Raw genomic sequence first — 14,920 nt, forward strand, 5'->3', positions numbered from 1 at the left:
ATTGCCAAGGCTCATTAGGGCCCTGGATAATGGGATATTTTTATCCGAGATAATTCAGTAATTATGGCGTGTAATAGAGAGAGCGGTCAGCTGGACCCAGGCCGCTCCAGTGTGGCAGGAGAAAGGAATATTTCCATGGATTTTCCCTTTCCTTTCCTTTCCTTTCCTTTCCTTTCCTTTCCTTTCCTTTCCTTTCCTTTCCTTTCCTTTCCTTTCCTTTCCTTTCCTTTCCTTTCCTTTCCTTTCCTTTCCTTTCCTTTCCTTTCCTTTCCTTTCCTTTCCTTTCCTTTCCTTTCCTTCCCTTCCCTTCCCTTCCCTTCCCTTCCCTTCCCTTCCCTTCCCTTCCCTTCCCTTCCCTTCCCTTCCCTTCCCTTCCCTTCCCTTCCCTTCCCTTCCCTTCCCTTCCCTTCCCTTCCCTTCCCTTCCCTTCCCTTCCCTTCCCTTCCCTTCCCTTCCCTTCCCTTCCCTTCCCTTCCCTTCCCTTCCCTTCCCTTCCCTTCCCTTCCCTTCCCTTCCCTTCCCTTCCCTTCCCTTCCCTTCCCTTCCCTTCCCTTCCCTTCCCTTCCCTTCCCTTCCCTTCCCTTCCCTTTTTTTTATTTTTAATTTTTTTCCTTATTTTTCCTTTCCCCCCCCCCCCCTTTTTTTGCCCCCCTTTTCCCCTTTTCCCTTCCCATTCAAATTTCATTTATTAATTATCGGCCTCTGCCAATTTGGTGCCCAATTAACCTCAACAACACCAAAATCTCACCGAAATAAAAGAAGGCAAAACCCCCTGAATTGGGATTTTCTTCCCGGGCTGACACAAACTCTCTCCCCGCACCGGGAATGTCGCATCCACCTCCAGCCTTTCCCGGAGCGCGGAGGGATCCTCGGGATATTCCCGAGTGTCCCGGGACGGGGAGGAGGCTCAGCCGCAGCTCCCGCTCCCAGCCAGCCCTCGGGAGCCTCCCGGGTGCTTTCCAGGCCTTGGATCTCCCTCTTGTGGCGGCAGCTCGCGGATTCGGGATCAACATTCCGGGCTGGGAATCTCGGGGCTTTGGGGGAAGAGGGGCGGGAGCTTCCCGGGCTGCCCCCGGCAGCTGCGTGCACCCAAATCCATGGAAAAGGGGCTTTGAACTCTTTTAATTCAATTTAATTTGAATTCAAATAGAAATTTTATTTTTATTTTTGGTTTTGGTTTTGGGTTTTGGTTTTATTTTTATTTTATTTTTATTTTTGCTTTTATTATTTAAATTATTTTTTAGATTTTTAGTTTTTATTTTAAAAAATTCTTTAATTTTAATTCTTTTAATTCTTTTAATTATTTCTTTTGATTCTTTTAATTTGTTTATCCTTGAATTCTTTGAGTTCTGGCTTTTTTCCCACTGGAATTCTGCTTGGTCTCTGTCCTGCTGGATCCAGCCCCTGGCACCACCAGGGACCCCAAATGGGGCCTTTTCTGCACCACCCCCATTCCCAAAGCCATTCCCTGCAGGAGAAAGGTCTTTTTGGGATCATCAAAGAGCAGAGCTGGGAGGGAGCATTCCCACTGAGGAGAAATCCAGGACATTCCCAAGAGAAGGGAAAAAAGGGGGATAAAAGGCAACAAACAAACCCAAAGAATGGAAAAGAGTTGGAAATCCGAAGAATTCAAACAGAAATCCTGGCCCAGGGTGCCCAGAGCAGCCGTGGCTGCCCCTGGATCCCTGGAAGTGTCCAAGGCCAGCTTGGAATGGGATGATCCATAAATTCCCTCCCAGCCTAAACCTCCCTGGGGCCTCTCAGGGATTTCCAGGCCGGTCCCTCGCGGCCCCTCTGGCATTGGTGGGATTCCGCTGCTTCCCAGGAGCATCACCCATCCCCCCCTCTCTGATTCCCACTGAAATTCCCACATTTCCTTCGCACCTCGAGCCGTTCCCTCAGAGCCGTTCCCGGCACCGCTTTTCCCACTCCGGTTCTGAGCTGGGACCGGCTCCAGAACGTGCCGGACACGGAAATTCCTTTATTTGGGAGCGGGGACCTGCCCGGTGACACCCCCGGCCCTCGGCTGCCCTTCCCAGCTCCGGTGGGAGCCGGGATCGGGAAGGGGCCGGGACTGGGGAAGGAGCCGGGATCGGGAAGGAGCCGGGATGAGGAAGGGGCCGGGATTGGGGAAGGAGCCGGGATGGGGAAGGAGCCGGGATGTGAGGAAGGAGCCGGGATGGGGAAGGCACCGGGATGAGGAAGGAGCCGGGATGGGGAAGGAGCCGGGATCGGGAAGGAGCCGGGATCGGGAAGGAGCCGGGATGGGGAAGGGGCCGGGATCGGGAAGGGCCGGGATCGGGAAGGGCCGGGATCGGGATCGATCACTGAGCACCGTTACGGAGCTCCGGGATGAGCCGGGATCGGGAAGGGGCCGGGATGGGGAAGGGGCCGGGATCGGGAAGGAGCCGGGATCGGGAAGGAGCCGGGATGGGGAAGGAGCCGGGACTGGGGAAGGAGCCGGGATCGGGAAGGGCCGGGATCGGGAAGGAGCCGGGATGGGGAAGGGGCCGGGACTGGGGAAGGAGCCGGGATGGGGAAGGAGCCGGGATGGGGAAGGGGCCGGGATGGGGAAGGGGCCGGGATCGGGAAGGGCCGGGATCGGGAAGGAGCCGGGATGGGGAAGGGGCCGGGACTGGGGAAGGAGCCGGGACCGGGATCCATCACTGAGCGCCGTTACGGAGCTCCGGGATGAGCCGGGATCGGGAAGGAGCCGGGATCGGGAAGGAGCCGGGACCGGGATCCATCACTGAGCGCCGTTACGGAGCTCCGGGATGAGCCGGGATCGGGAAGGAGCCGGGATCGGGAAGGGCCGGGATCGGGATCCATCACTGAGCGCCGTTACGGAGCTCCGGGATGAGCCGGGAGCGTTGCCAGGGTGACGCTCCTCGTTGCCATGGCTCTGCCACTGTCACCCCCTCCCGAACCCCCTTCGGTGAGCGGGGACATCCGTGGGGCGATGGAATTCCGGCCCCGGCTGGGATCTCTGGGACACGAATCAGGAATTCCCGTTTCCTGCGGGGTTTTCCCTCCCGGGGTCCCCCTGCCTGGGGCTCGCTGCTGGCACCAGGGATGGGTTTGGCCCCGGACACCTCCAGTTCCTTCCAGGCACTTCCAGAATGGAGAAGTTTGGGATAATCTTGGATATTCTTGGCTAAAAACTTGGTTTGGTGGACGATGGCCCTGCTCAGAGAATGAGAGAATCAGAGAATCATGGAATGATAGAAAAATAAAATGATAGAATAAGAGAATCATAAAATTATAGAATCAAAATCACGGAACCATAGAATTGTAGAATCATAGAATTATGGAATTAATTAGAGAATCATGGAATTATAGAATCATAAAATTACTAAAGTTACATAATAATAAAATTATAGAATTATAGAATCAGACAATTCCAGAATCATAGAATTAGAGAATCATGGAATTAAAGAATCATGGAATTATAGAATCATGGAATTATAGAATCATGGAGTTACAGAATTACAGAATCATATAGAATCACAGAATCACAGAATTATAGAATCAGAGAATTACAGAATCAGAGAATTACAGAATTACAGAATGAAAGAATTACAGAATTACAGAATTAAAGAATGAAACGATTACAGAATTACAGAATGAAAGAATGAAAGAATTATAGAATTACAGAATCATGGAATCACAGAATCCTAGAGTTATAGAATACCAGAATTACCCAATCACAGAATTACAGACTTGACAGAAGAACTGAACCTTTTTTTGCTCCATGGGCAAATCCCATTCATTTTCAAAAATCCAAATCCCAATTCCAGCCGTTTCAGCGCATTACAAGACTGAACAGAACAAGGAATCTCCTCGGCAACACCGAACAGAAACCTTTCATTAAGGATAAGCCTTTTAATCCCTATAAAATGATTATGTTAATAATACCCTTAAAAAGGGCTTGTGGGGTGCTTTTGAGAGGACCCAAAGTCTGATCGGAACCGAACGAGCACTTCCCATCCCCCTGCAGGTTACTGAAAACAAAATAAACAGAAATTCAGCATTTTTTAGGTTTAAAAGAAGGCTCAGGTTGGACATCAGCAGGAATTTCTCCATGGAAAGGGTGGTCAGGCCTTGGAACTGCCCAGGGAGGTTTGGAGTGCCCATCCCCAGAGGCATCCAAGGAATTCCTGGACGTGGCACTCAGGTGGGGACAAAGTGGGGATGGGGCACAGCTCGGACTCGATGACCTTGGAGCTCTTTTCCAACCTCATTTCTGGGATTCTGAGCACCAGAATATTCCCCACAGGACTATCAATCCAATCCAATCCAATCCAATCCAATCCATCCAATCCATCCCATCCCATCCCACCCCATCCATCCCATCCCATCCATCCCATCCCATCCATCCCATCCCATCCCATCCCATCCCATCCCATCCCATCCCATCCATCCCATCCCATCCCATCCCATCCCATCCCATCCCATCCATCCAATCCATCCCATCCCATCCATCCCATCCCATCCCATCCCATCCATCCCATCCCATCCCATCCCATCCCATCCCATCCCATCCCATCCATCCCATCCCATCCCATCCCATCCATCCCATCCCATCCATCCCATCCCATCCCATCCCATCCCATCCCATCCCATCCCATCCCATCCCATCCCATCCCATCCCATCCATCCCATCCCATCCCATCCCATCCATCCCATCCCATCCCATCCCATCCCATCCCATCCCATCCCATCCCATCCCATCCCATCCCATCCCCCTCCAGCAGAGGTGTTCCCACCCCAGCCCTTCCTGGCAGGGAACGTTTCCTGTTCCCCCTCGGCTCCAAACCCCTCATACCAACGAAAGGAGCCCTGAAAGTCCTTAAAATCCCCTTTCCATTTTGGAACAATTAACGTCACCTGATTTAAATAAATCCCTTAATTAGGAATTATCCTTTTTCCCATCGGCCTGGGCACGGCCTGGGGTTGGAGGTTGAGCGAGCGCTGCACATTTTTCATCTCCAAGCGCGTCTGGAGGACGCTGGGTGAGCTCGTGTCCTCCCTGATTATGCACAGGGCTGGGATTTGCATAGAGAAGTCAAATTTAATTCCTTTTTTCTTTTTTTGGGAAGGTTTCCTGGCAGAATGGAATTGCACAGACAGCACTGAAGGACTTGGGAAGGAGAGAAGAGAAAGGGAAACAGGACTGGGAGAGGCGGGGCTGCCTCAGGCCATCCCGGCAGCGTAGAGCGAGCGCCCCACCACACCCAGAATTTTGGGGGATGTGGGATTTGAAGGGAATGTTAAGAAGGGATGAAGGCTCAGGAAATGAAGTGCGAATGTGCAGTTCCTGCCTTGCCGTTGGACAGGAGCTGGGCTGAGCCTGCAGCTCTGGATGTGGATTCTGGATCCGAGTTTGAGATGTTCTGGACCCGAGTTTGAGATGTTCTGGACCCGAATTTGAGATGTTCTGGAGCCGAATTTGAGATGTTCTGGAGCTGAATCTGGATTTGAGGGCTTGGCCCTGTGAGGAAACTCCATCTGAACTCCTTCAGAACCCCATAAAAAAGGTGGGAATGTTCTATCCAGTTCTCCAAAGGTTTATCCCAACCAGTTCTCTCCACATGAGCCATCAGACAGCACAGCTGACAGGTAAAATCCCATTTTTTCCCCTGTGGAGCCAAGGACGGAGCTGTTCCTACAGGAATGGTTGGGCTGTTCCACAGAGGGCAAACCCACAGCATGATCAGCCAAATTTTAGGGATCAAATAATTTCATTGGAGCTGAAATGAATCCTAAAGAGGCACAGCCGCTCCTGCCAAGCAGCTGGATAATCCATTCCCTCTGGAATTCTGCTCTCCTGCTCACCCAGCACAGGGGGCATCACTTCAGTCCTCAAATTTTGGGTGCTGGAGGAATAAATCTTGAAAATCTCACCCAAAACAGCCATGAAAAATTCCCTCCTCCTCCCAAAACCTGAAGGTTTTTGCAGTAGGGGGGAAATCAGCTGTTTATTACATCAATTCTTCCGGAATTTGGGCAAAATAAATGTGGAGATAACGAGTGCAGGCTGGACAACTGGGAATCCTAAAGAAACCAGGAACTAGGAGGGAAATTGATGGGGTATTTGGAGCATTCCTGAGCTCTGGCAGAGCACCCGTGTTGTTTTATTTCCTCAAAAATGAATATCCAGGGTTTTCCGCACTCCTCAAACACAGCCTGGAGGAATTCCGAGCTCCTAAACTCCTTCAGCAGAACGCGATTGAGAGCTGGGAATTTTCCATGAGGAAAAACTCATCCTAAACTTTATTTAAATAAATTGGCTTTGGGGCATTTTCCTGCAGGTTTAGGAAATGATTCTTTCTCATCTTCCCCCCCAAAATGATGATTTTGTTGTGTCCGTGCCGAGTTCCTCGCTCCAGTCAGCAGAGGGAATACTTCCCTCAGCAGAGAGGCCACCGGCACCAGGGCTCATGGAAAAGGCTGGAATTATCTCTGCTCTTGGAATTTTGGGAGCTTTCTCATTGGCTCCCTGCTCCATCCATGCTGGAGACCCCCAGGGTTCAAAGGTTGTGGCATTTCCAAGATTCCCAGCTCCTAAATGGGTCTAGAAAATTCCTGCTCCCTCTGGAATGATGCTGGGCTGTGGCCTTCAGGAATCAGGCTGAAAGATTGGGGGGATTGAATTGATTTTAATTTACTTCAATTTAATTTCATTTAGTTTAATTTAATTTAATTTTAACATCGATTTCTCCTGGATTTTCCAAACTCAGCCCCACTGAGTGGACACAAGTTTGAGAGCTCCAGCTCCAAAGGCAGACATTGGGAACAGGAATGGGAACGGGAATGGGAATGGGAACAGGAATGGGAATGGGAACGGGAACAGGAATGGGAATGGGAACGGGAATGGGAACGGGAACGGGAATGGGAACAGGAACGGGAATGGGAATGGGAATGGGAACGGGAATGGGAATGGGAATGGGAGAGGGATTGACTGGCACCAAAATTTGCAGATCCTGAGGGTTTTTCATGGATTGAAGGGTGCCTGGAATAACAGAGAGAGTCCTGGATGCAGGAAACGTTTCCTGCAGAAAACAGGGATTTTGGAACTGTCGTTCCCGTCACTTTTTACGGAGGGTTCCCATTTTTGTCCACAACAGCAAACACACAAAAAGGAAAATGGGGCTTTTGATGAAATGTTCCTTCTTCTGGTGAGGCCCTGGTCGAAGCTGTGGCTCCTTCTGGATCCCTGGAAGTGTCCAAGGCCAGGCTGGAATGCCCTGGGATAGTGGGAGGTGTCCCTGGTGGAACTGGGTGCGTTTTAAGGTCCTTCCAACCCAAACCATTCCAGGATTCTGGGATCCCAGTGTGCTCGCTCCAGTACAACTCAGCTTCCCGAAGGGATCTCCGGGGCCTCCCGATGTCGCTCCAGAGAAGAGCTGTTCTCTGACGCACTCTCCCACATTGCCCAGGCACGGCCCTCAGGGTGCTCCCAATGACATAAATTCCCAAGGGATTAAATTGATCCCTGGGGATTCTGTGGGAAGTTGGGCACTCGTGGGACCTTTCCGCAGGTCAGGAACCTTTCCCTGGAAAAGGAGGGGATTGAACCCTGGCTTTGACCTTTCCCAGCTCAGGAACCTTCCTCAGGGATTTAATCCAGCCGCAAATCCCCGTGAGGTGACAAATTCCACCCCTCCTTCATCATCCCAGCCCCCCGCACGGCCCCCAGCCCCAAACTGGGGGATTTGGGCTCTCCAGATCCCGAATCCAGAGGCAGCTGGATCCAAACCCTCGGTGTGGGTTCGGTGCTGAGCAAGAGGCTCCTTTTTCCATCCAAACCCGGACGAGCTTTGCCTTCATTCCCAGGGATTTGTTTTCCCTGCGTCGGGAAGAGCAGACGTGTCCCGTATCCATCCACACTTCATTCCCAAGGAAGGGCTGGAATGAGAGCCCAGGCTCCAGGAACGAGGTGGGACCCAGCCAGAGCTCGTCCTCCTGCAGATTCCCAAAAAAACATCCCGGGGACAGCTCGTCCTCCTGAGCGGGATCCGTGTTGACATTTTGTCTGGAATTAATTCAGTCCCGCCTTTCAAATGCAAATATCCAGGGAAGAAATAACCCCGGATTTTTGGGGAATGTGTATAAATAACAGATAGAAATTTTATTATTTCCATATATTTATATATATTCATATATTTATGTATTTATATATTTATATATTTATATGTTTATATATTTTATATATTATGGATTTTTATATATTATATTATATATTTTAGATCTTTATATATTTTAGATCTTTATATATTTTAGATCTTTATATATTTGATATATTGATACATTTGATATATTTATATAGATATTTATATTTTTTAATTAATGAATTAAATTTTTTTCCCCCCTTAAGGAACGGGTTGTGCTGGAGCTGGAGCCCTTTGCAATCCCTCAGTCCCACGACATTCCCGGGTGAACAGGACATGGAAATGTTCCTTTTCCTCATCTTCAATAAATATAAATAATTAAAGCCTGGCTTTGGCTGAAGCTCGTTCTGCTTTAAAAGCTGCTCTTTGCTCCCATTTTGGTTTTTCCTGGTGAGCTTCCCAAAAACCAGCAAAGCTGAGACAGGAGGATTTGGGAATCAGCAGAGTGTTTGGAGAACATTCCAGAAGTAAGGCAGAATCTGCTAATTAGTGCTGTATGCACAGGGAGTTGGATGCTCTTGGCTCTTCCCACTGGAGCACACCTGGAATTTTCGGAGGCTCAGCAGCGTTTCCTTTCCACTGGATGTGATAATTCCCATCCCGATTCTGCCTGAGGACGTTCGTATCCACGAGAAAACCTCTCCTTTGCTCCCCGCAGTGGGGTTTACGTGGATTTCTCATGCCTGAACTCATTCACCTTTCCCTACAACCTCATGGCAGGAGTTTCACATCCTGCTTCTGTCCAGGGATGTTCATATCCATGGACAAATCTCTCCTTTGCTCCCCTGAAGTGGTTTTGATGTGGATTTCTCCTCCCTGAACTCATCCACCCTTCCCAACGAACTCAAGGAGAAACCTTTTCTCCCCTAATGTGGATTTTATGAGGATTTATCTTCTCTGAACTTGTCCATCCTTCCCTACAAACTCCCGGCATCCTCTGGAAGGAGTTTCCCATCCCGATTCTGCCTGAGGACGTTCATATCCATGAGAAAACCTCTCCTTTGCTCCCCACAGTGGGTTTTACGTGGATTTCTCATGCCTGAACTCATCCATCCTTCCCTGAAAGCTCATGGCAGGAGTTTCACATCCCGGTTCTGTCCAAGGACGTTCATATCCATGAGAAAACCTCTCCTTTACTCCTTCCTCCCGTACTTTGATGACCTCTGGCTCTGCCTTTGGATCAGGCACTGAATTACCAATTCCTGGGCGGTTTTCCCATGTTTTTCCCAGTCCTTGCTGGGCAGCAGGGCAGATGTCCTTGGTGTGAAGGGGGCTCAGGGGTGGGAATGATGGGATCAAGGCCTGTCCCTGGGCAAAGCCCGATCATTCTATGAGGGTTCATCAGAAATTCCACAAGAATCAGGGCTGGAATTGTCCCCGAGACATCCCGGAATGGCCAGAGCAGCAGGAATGAGCTCCTGCCCCGCGGGCAGCCGGAGGAGGTGTTAATTCCCTCCTCAAACAGGTTTATTATGGAACAAGATGTCCCAAAGCCCCTTCCAGGCATCCACAGGGACCGGCACAAATCCCGACACACATCCCGACACAAATCCCGACACAAATCCCTCTTTGTGTGACCAGGAGCTGCTTTTCCAAAATATCCCCCCCAGGAGCCCCTATCCCTGGGAATGTGTTCTTGGACCTCTCTTTGCATTTCTAGGAGCTTTTCCTGGTGCCACAAATCCCTCTGGGAGCACAGCTGGGATCTGCCGGGATCAGAGTCGGAGGCACCATGGAGGAAAAGCCACACTGAGGTTCCATTCATCCCGCTCCAGAGGCCTGGGAACATGCAGGATTTTAGGGAAAGGACGTTGTTTTCCTTCCAGAGGCTGCTGATAAACACTGGCAGCTCATTGCCAGGGCTGAGCCAGCAAAGAGCTGGCACCTCTGGATGTGCGGCAGGAAAGCTTTGGGATCTGAGGGAAAAGGCTTGGGGGAAAGCTGGGAAAGCCGGAGTGTCTGGGGAAGGGCTGGAATTACATCCCAGACAGGGATGGGACACGGGGAGAAGCCACTCAAGGGTTTGTGGTGGCCACGAAGGTTTGGCTGGTACAGTCAGAGCACAAATAAAATCGGAACATTCCTGGATCGGCCTTTTTATCCTGTTTGGATCCATGGAGCTGATGAAGGAATTGTGCTATGAGGAAAGGGGGTGAGAAGAGAAGGAAAAATCGAAATCCCAAACCCTGGAGTGAGTTCAGGACCCTCAGCCTCATTGCTGGCCATGTTTATCCACAAACAAACTCCTGTAAATCAGTTTTCACCCAGTTTGTCCCCACCCTATGTGTCCTTGCTGAATTCTGGGAATGCCAGGTGAATTCCCAGCCTGAGATGAGAACCAAGAAAAGCTGTGAGAATTCCTGGAGAGGCCAAGAGCTCATTCCCAATCCAAACCTCGCTGCTCTGAGCCTGGTCCTGCAGACAAGGCTCTCACCTCGCCTCCGTGAAAAGCTGAATTTAGGGATGAGAATCAGGGGGTTTTGGTGAAATGTCTGAGTGGGCTGGGAATTCAATTGTTTGCTGTGTCCTTCCCATGTTTTTCCTGCCATAGGGGTGCTGCATTCCCATGGGATGCCACAGGGGCAGAGGAAATGCAGGAAAAACCCCCAAAACCGTGAGAATTCCTGTGCAGGTTGTTCTGAGCGTGGGTGCAGCCTCTCCCCCCCTACCTGAGACCTCAAGTGCAGCTGCTTGGGAACCCAAAAACCCCGTGGCTGCCAGGCCTGGATGTGGGACTCAGCCTGGAGCCGCAGCGGTGCAGCTGGGATGGAATTCCATGGAAACAGCGGGGTGCTGGGCTGAAGCCCCGGGGCTGTCACACAAACACAGCCACGCTGTGGTCCCAGACAGCTGAACCCTGAATTCCCTCCTCCTCCACTTCCAATTCCAGACATCTGAACCCTGTATCCCGTCCTTCTCCACTTCCAATCCCAGATATTTGGCCCCCGTATCCCATCTTTCTCCCCTTCTCCATGCCCTGGTGGAACTGGGAATGAACACAAAGCGTGTCTGGCCCAGATAGAGCTGCTCCATCATCCTCTGGCACCTCGCTCCCAAAATCCAGAGCCTTGGAAGTGGCCAGGATTGTGCTCTGGAAACCAGAGCAGAGCCTGCCACCGGTGCCACCTCCACCTCCCTGAAATCCCCTAAATCCCAGCACGGATCCTGCATTAATGGTGGGATTCCCATAAAGGAATTAGTTTGGACGAAGCCTTTCCCAAACAAAACCAGCAGCACCATCGGCATCAGCCAGGGAATCCTGACCTCTCCAAAGCTGAAATTCCCAAACGGCCCCTCTGGAACAAAAATCCGTATTTTATGTTTGCTTAAATGAACATCGTGGAGCAATGGAAGGAATTCATCCGGAATCGTAGGAGCCAGGGAATGGAGAGGGTGCAGAGAGGAGATAATTCCAAATTTTCCTTAGGAGCCGCCAGCGGAGCAAGACTGGGACGGATCCATGGATTTGGGACAAGTTTGGGATTTCTGAGATGATGCTTTGGGTGGTCCTGGTGTTCCTGCCATGGTCGAGGTAGTCCCAGGGGGATCTGGAGCAGGGAATGAGGGCTCCGGGCGCACCCGCGGGATGCAAGAGTGCCCAGGTGGGAAATGAGATGGAAACTGGGGGAGCTGGAGGAGACAAAAGGGGATTTGGGGGGGTGCTCGGAGCTGTGCTCCCAGGATAAGGCCACAGAGCTGCCAAAGTGGCCTGGAACAGGAGTTACCCAAGATTTTCTTCTCCCAGAACATTCCTGTGGCCCAGGATGCAGCAGGTTCTGAACTCGTGTCCTGCCTGCCCGTTCTTCCGGGCGTTTATTCCAACAGATCCAATAATTTTCCTGTGACTCTGGAGAAAAGGCAGAGTTTCCCTGGCCCGTGTTCCCCGCAGAAGCTGTAACACTTCGGAACGGAACCATGAGCTTGGATTTTGGGATTTTTCTCAATCCCATTCCTTCAGTCTCATAAAGGTGACAAAATCCCCACCCTTCTTCCCAAAAAGAACCTTCTGTGATCCACAGGAACCTGGATCGCGGCATCTCCTTTGCCCAGCCCTCCACACAAGGAGTTGCCGGCAAATGGAAAATTCCCAATGGTCTGAGAGTCCAAACCATTGGAAAAAAATTCCCATTTATTTGTGACACAGCTGCTTTAGAGGAACAAAACTTTTCCCAATAAAAACTTCTTTATTTATTATTTTAAAAGAATTTTACCAAACTTCTCAGCTCATCCAGGGCATCCAGCAGGGAAGGGAGCAGCCCCAAAGGCTGGATTGGGATGCCAAGGGTTGGTTGATCCCAGACCCCTCCTCGGGCTCAAAAGGCACCAGAAAAGGAGGAATTGCCAGAATTAAATTGTCCCGAGGCTCCTGGGCTGAGCTTCAACCTCTGAGGAGAAAACCTGGAAACCAAAGCAGGATTTTGGACAAGCGCCAGCACCAGAGGACACTCCCAGCTGGTGGAGCTCCTCCAGAGCTGCTCCCAAACCTGTGGAAGAGTGAAAATCCATGGGAACACCAATGGATACGTAAAGAAGGGATATCTGTACTTGAAAAACTTCCCATCAGCCCCATCTTTGGGCCCTCCCAACGGTATCCATGGAAAACAGATGAGGTCATCAGCGCACTTCATGGAATCTCCACTCTTTTCTCCTGCTGGGTTCATAAAAACTCCGCTCAGGTCATTTTTCTTGGAGCACAGGAAGGAGAGGAAGTGGCAGCTCCGTATTTTGTTCTGGCTCAGGCTGTGCTGCTGCAGAAGAATAGGGCAGTAATTGCCAAATGTTTTCTGTTCTTCTCCTCCTTTTCCTCCACCAAAATCCTAAACGATCCCATCAGCTCCGCAGTCCCACAAAGATCCCATCACCTTCACAGTCCCACAAATATCCCATCAGCTCCGCAGTCCCACAAAGATCCCATCAACTGCACAATCCCATCAGCTCCGCAGTCCCACAAAGATCCAATCAACTCTGCAGTCCCACAAAGATCCAATCAACTCTGCAGTCCCACAAAGATCCCATTAACTCCGCAGTCCCATAAAGATCCCATTAACTCCACAGTCCCACAAAGATCCCATCAGCTCCGCAATCCCACAAAGATCCCATTAACTCCGCAATCCCACAAAGATCCCATCAACTCCACAGTCCCATAAAGATCCCATTAACTCCACAGTCCCACAAGGATCCCATCAGCTCCACAGTCCACAGCTGCACCGAGGAGCTCTCAGAGGAATTCCTTTCAATGGTTTTGAAGAGTTTTCGATCCCGATTTTCGGATGATTGCTGTAAATCCCGCTGCTGGGGATGAAACGGCCGCTGATCATTGAGGGGTTTCACCCAAGGTCCATTTCAATGGAACTCCCTGGGATCTTTGAGGTTTTAACCCATTTGAATCTCATTTTAATGAGGAATTGTTTAAATCTGAGATGGATCCAGTCTAAGCTGACATCTCCATCTGAGCAAGCCCCATCCCGAAATTCCCCATCAAATTTGACTCTGTTCCGTATTCAGGTTTCTGTTCTAGGTTAAAGCACTAAAATGACTCAAATAAAGATTCCCACGTGAGGGCTGAGTGCTGCAGCCCCACAGAATCCTTGAATTGCTGGAAAAACTCCTCTTGGAGTAAAATTGCTCCACGAAATGCCACCCAAATTGAGTTTTGCGGGCAGCAAAGAATCTTCAGAAATGAGCATCAGGGTGGCCTTGGGGCTCTGGGTGACCTGGGACTGTGAAGGTGCCATCCCACGTCCCCCATTCCATGATCTCAAGAGGGATGTGGAACATGCCCAGGGTGGGGGCACCTGCAGCCGTTCCACTGAAACCCCTGCAGGATTCTGCAGCGGGACGTGGAGGTTTGGGATGAAGGATGAGGAGAACAAAGGGAGGTTCTTTGTGAAAACCCCAGAGCTGCCACCGCTTTATCCAAAGCCAAATCCAAATTCCAATCCCATGCCAAGCCCTCATTAACTCGGGAGCAGGAATTGGAAGCTCAGCCCCTCCACAAGGGACAGCAGGAGAAATTCCCTCTGTTTCTACCCATGTGGAATTCATCCCTGGGCAGGAAATCAGCTTAAGGCCTCTCCCCTGCTTCAGTCCCTGCAAGGCCTCTGCAGTTCACTCAAATAATCACTGGTGGCTTCTTGAGAGATGCAGAGAAGCTCTGGCTAATTCCAGCTGGGAATGACTGAAGTTTGAATGAAATTCAAAATTAATCAGTTTTGAAGCTGAAATTTGGAATTAAAAAAAGAAAGAAAATCAAGTTGAAAGGATTCAAAATTGTGGTGCCTCAAAAAACCGGGCTGTCAAAACCTGCTCAAGTGCAACATTTTGGTTCCATCGCTGCAGGGTTTTTTCCCCAGATATAACTCCAAGACATATTCCGAGGTCAAATGTTTTCTCAACCTGAGGAGGTGAAATGTTTCGCTTGGAAAATGGCAAAACAAAATGTTCCCGTTCTTGCATTTGTGGGTGGAGGAATTTTTCTTTTCAAAAACTCGGCAAAGTTTTAATCCTTCTGTGGAGAGCTCCAGCTTCTCCCCAGCTGAGTTTTGGGCTTCAAATCTGAACTTCAACATTTTCTGTGATTTGTGCTAAAGGTGAGACACCTGCACAGGGGCTCCGTAGCCAATAATTGTGGGAATATTTGGAGAACACAGATTGTTCTTATCCCTGCAGGACAGACGGAATTTGTGTGATCTACGCCCACAAACACCGAATTTAAACAAGAATTTGGGCTCAGTGGCACTGGGGACAGC

Source organism: Coloeus monedula (assembly GCF_965178545.1).
Source record: "Coloeus monedula genome assembly, chromosome: 24".
Lineage (NCBI taxonomy): Eukaryota > Metazoa > Chordata > Aves > Passeriformes > Corvidae > Coloeus > Coloeus monedula.